We start from the raw sequence: 4,826 nt of genomic DNA, 5'->3' as shown, positions 1-4,826 counted from the left end.
ATGTCTGACTCTTTGCGACTGTGTGGATGGCAATAAAACAGCTTCCCTGTCTTCACTATCTCCTGGAGTTTGCTCAAACTCAAGTCCACTGAGTTGGTGGTGCCATCCAACCATCTCATCCTCTGTCATCCCCTTCTTGTCTTCAATATTTCCCAGCATAAGGGTCTTTTCTAATGAGTTGGTTCTTCACATCAGGTGGCCAAAGTGTTGGAGCTTCAGCTTCAGCATCAGTCCTTCCAACAAATATTCAGAGTTGGTTTCCTTTAGGAGTGACTGGTTTGATCTCCTTGCTGCCCAGGGGACTCTCAAGAGTTTTCTCCAGCACCACAGTTTGAAAACATCATTTCTTCTGTGCTTATCATTCTTTATGGTTCAACTCTCACATCCATGCATGACTACTGAAAAAGCCATAGATTTGACTATATGAACCTGTGTCCACGAAGTGATGTCTCTGCTTTTTAATATGATGTCTATACTCTTGTTTTTCTTCAGTTCATATAAATCTTTCACCTTTTAATATGCTGACTAGGTTTGTCATAGATTTTCTTCCATGTCATAACTTTTCTTCCATGGAGCAAGTGTCTTTTAATTTCATGGCTGCAGTCACCATCCACAGTGATTTTGGAGCCCAAGAAAATAAAATCTGTTACTGTTTACATTTTCCCCCATATATTTGCCATGAAGTGATGGGACCAGATGCAATGATCTTAGTTTTTTGAATGTTGAGTTTTAATCCAGGCTTTTCACTCTCTTCTTTCAACTTCATCAAGAGGGTCTTAAGTTCTTTTTCATTTTCTATTTTTAAGGTAGTATCATCTGCATACCTGAAGTTGTTGATACTTCTCCCAGCAATCTTGATTCCAGCTTCTGCTTCATCCAGCTGTGCATTTCACATGATGTCCTCTTCATAAATGTTAATAATCAGGGTGAAAATATAAAACCTTGACATACCACTTTCCCAGGTTTGAACCAATCCATCATTCCATGGCTGGTTCTAACCATTGCTTCTTGACCTGCATACTGGTTTTTCAGGAGCCAGGAAAGGTGGTCTGGTAGTCCCATCTCTTGAAGAATTTTCCACAGTTTGTTGTGATCCACACAAAATTTTTAGCATAGTCAATGAAGGAGTAGTAGATTTTTTTCCTGGAATTCTCTTGCTTTTTCTCTGATACAATGGATACAGGCAATTTGATCTCCAGTTCCTCTGTCTTTTCTAAATCCAGCTGGTACATTTGGAAGTTCTCGGTTCACATGCTGTTGAAGCCTATCTTGAAGGATTCTGAGTATTACCTTGCTAGCATGTGAAATGAGAGCAACTGTACCGTAGCTTGAACTTTCTTTGGGATTGCCCGTCTTTGGCGTTGAAATGAAAACTGACCTTTTTCCAGTCCTGTGGTCGCTGTTGAGTTTTCCAATTTGCTGACATATTGAGTGCAACACTTTAACAGCATCATCTTTTAGGATTTTAAATGGCTCAGGTGGAATTCCATCACCTCCACTAGCTTTGTTCATAGTGATGCTTTCTAAGGCCCACTTGACTTCACATTCCAGGATGTCTGGCTCTAGGTGAGTGACTATGCCATTGTGGTTATCTGGGTCTTTAAGACCTTTTTTGCACAGTTCTTCTGTGTACCACCTTTTCTTACTCTCTTTTGCTTTTGTTAGGTCCTTGCTGTTTCTGTCTATTGTGCCCATCTTTGCATGAAATGTTACCTTGTTATTTCTAATCTTTAAAAGTTATCAATTCTTTGAACTTAGAGAGACACATTATAGGGATTAAAAAATTAAATTTTGCTGTTTTATGCTATACCTCACTGCATAACTTGGACAAACTCTGGGAGATGGTGAGGGGCAGGGAAGCCTGATGTGCTGCAGTCTATAGGGTCTCAAAGAGTTGGACACGAATTGGCAACTGAACAACAACCACTGCAAAAATGCATTGCTTTACCTTGATATCAAAATAAAGTCAGAGTTTGTCAAATAGACTAGAAAAATTAAAAAAAAAAAGTCCATAAAAATAAAACAAGGTAATATGCTTTGAAAGAGGAGAGAAGAGCCAAAAAGTTATTCTTAAACAAATGGAAGTGAAAGCAAATAACAATAGCTGTAAATATAAAGTCTAGAAAACATGAATATCAGAACAAAAATAAGTCTTAATAATTTCATGGTAATCAAATATGAAAGGGAATTTTTAAAATAAAGTAGGGGAAAATAATGCAAGACAAATAAATTTGTCTAGAGTTTTGAATTAGTAAAAATAATTTAAACTTTTATTTCCTAAAAGAGAGTTTGAATTTTAACATTTAAAAAAGTACTTTGTAAAAAAATAAACAAACACAATTTTAGATAGAAACCAATATAAATTTTAAAAAATGTTTATAATCATTATTATTTGAATATAATGATCTATTTAATTACAAAAGTATAGAAAATTATGAAATATTTGGAAAATTTAAAATATATTCTTATGCTTTATGTAGAGAAAATTAAAGGTAATATACAAAATTTTTAAATAAAGGCAATTTTAGCACCCTATCTGATTAAAGCTAATAGGTTGCTCTATGTCTGATTTCATTGTAATTTAGTAGCTTTACAACTTGTCTTTGCTAAAAGTATTAAAACAAATTAGACAAGCATTTAAGTAAAAACAATATTTTTAATAATCATGTCAAACCAATAGAAATAAGGAGAAAAGCAATGAGGTCTTAAAATACATAGAATTTCTATGAAGAAGCAGTGTATTGAAGCTTGTTGACATGTCACAGAAGTGAGCCTTTTAAAATGTTTCCTTTGGGGCGAGGTTTAATCCAAGAGGGAATGGGATGTGTATATATCTACCTGATTCAGTTCATTGTAATGTAGAAAATAACCAAATCAATCAAAAGTAATTCATAAAAAATGAATATTCGATAAGAAAAAGCCATTGTACATATAAAATACTGCAGGGTTATGAATTTTCAAACAATAATGGCCAGTGTTTATTAGTATGTCCTTAAATGCCATCATTATCTGATTTAATCTTTACAGAATATTTATGGACCTGGAATTATTAATCTTGAGCAAGATAAATTACTTTTTTTCTTGAGGAAACTTCAAACTTAAACTTTCAGCAATGCTTTAAAGGGTTATATAAGTAAAAGTGCAGCAGATGTAGAATCTAAATTCTGGAATGGTTGGTTGGGTTGGGCAAGTGCTCATAATCAGTCTGCTATGTTGATTCTCCAGAAGGTAAAGGAAATAATTTCCAAAATAATTTATTATTCCCAAAACTGAGCTATTTTCCATCATAAAATTCTGGGAAGTTGAATTATGCATGTGAACTTGTATGATATAATTTAAAAGATGAAAACTATAATCTTTCATTTTGCAAATCAGTTGCCTTTAAAAATGAATATACATAGACCATGGTTTAACATGGTTCATGATTTCTAGTTACAATGTAGATTTCTAAAGACATATTCTTAGAAATATTTGACATTATATTCAACAAGCAGGATGGTTCAACAACAACATAAATACATAAATAATAAATATAAATAATTCTATTTGTTTCTGTAGAGGAAGCAAGGAAATACACTCTAGGGATGGAAAAAAAATGAGCTTTAAAATTTATCATCACTGTTATTTTAATTGTTTGGGGCCTTTTCTCTTCTGCATGACTCTTCTGAGAGCATTTTTCACTTCTTTGATTCAAAGACTATATATGAGTGGATTCAGCATGGGGATGACAATAGTATAAAACACAGAAGCCACGTGGTCCTTCCCCAAAGAGTAGGACTTACTTGGTTTTACATAAGTAAAAATTGTAGTACCATAAAAGATGGTGACCGCCAAGAGATGGGAGGCACAAGTAGAGAAGTCTTTTTGTTTCCCTGAAGTGGAAGTAATTTTCAGGATGGTAGACAAGATGGCCACATAGGATGCAGACAATGATAAGAGACACCAGTAGAGTGGGGCCAGCAAAAATGGATATAATGATTTCAATGCCAGTGCATGACAGGGCTAAAATTGAGGGTGCTTCACGGAAAAAGTGATAGATTACATTAGAGCCACAGAAATGCAATCTGCTCATGCAAAGCACATTGACAAAAGAGTCCATAAAACCAATCAAATAAAATCCAAAAAGTAGGGAGCAGCACTGTCTGGTGGACATAGCAACCCGGTAATGCAGAGGGTTGCAGATAGCTACATAGCGATCATAGGCCATGGAGGAGAGAAGGAAACATTCAGTGTCACCCAAGAAAACAAAGCAATTCAACTGGATGAAGCAGTTCAGGTATGAAACATACTTGTTGAAAGTCAGTAAATTTTCTAAGGTTTTAGGGGTGATGACACTTGAGTAACTGAGATTAAGAAATGACAAGTGACTGAGGAAAAAATACATGGGTGTGTGAAGCCGGGGGTCCAGGGAGATTATCAATATCATTCCCACATTCCCCAGCACAGTGATCAGGTATATCAGGAGAAAGAGGGTGAAGAGGACCAGCTGGATCTCTTCAGAGTCTGTCAGTCCCATGAGGATGAAGTCAGACACTTGTGTGATATTCCTTCTGCCCAATAGTGTTCAAATGCTCCAAACAGTTGAGATCAAAGTTGATACTCAGGAAAAATTTCTTCAAAAAGTTTTCATTTTCATTAATGACATGGCAAATTTATATTAGTGTTTCTAGGATGTGATAATAATGAAGTGTGTACAGAGTATGAAGAGAAACATCTTAATTTGATTGCCAAATATATAAATACAGAAACAGGTATAAACTGACATTTGGATATAATATAATAAACACTAACATATTGATGCTTTTGAACTGTGGTGTTGGAGAAGA

At 34.9% G+C, this 4,826-nt stretch overlaps 1 pseudogene; it reads right to left on the bottom strand.

The window, feature by feature from the left end:
• Positions 1-3,697: 3,697 nt before the first annotated feature.
• On the bottom strand, positions 3,698-4,558 carry LOC102414683 (annotated as a pseudogene).
• Between the last annotated feature and the right edge of the window lie 268 nt (positions 4,559-4,826).

The sequence above is a fragment of the Bubalus bubalis genome, chromosome 16, assembly GCF_019923935.1.
Source record: "Bubalus bubalis isolate 160015118507 breed Murrah chromosome 16, NDDB_SH_1, whole genome shotgun sequence".
NCBI lineage: Eukaryota > Metazoa > Chordata > Mammalia > Artiodactyla > Bovidae > Bubalus > Bubalus bubalis.
This window is presented reverse-complemented; position numbering and strand designations above follow the sequence as displayed.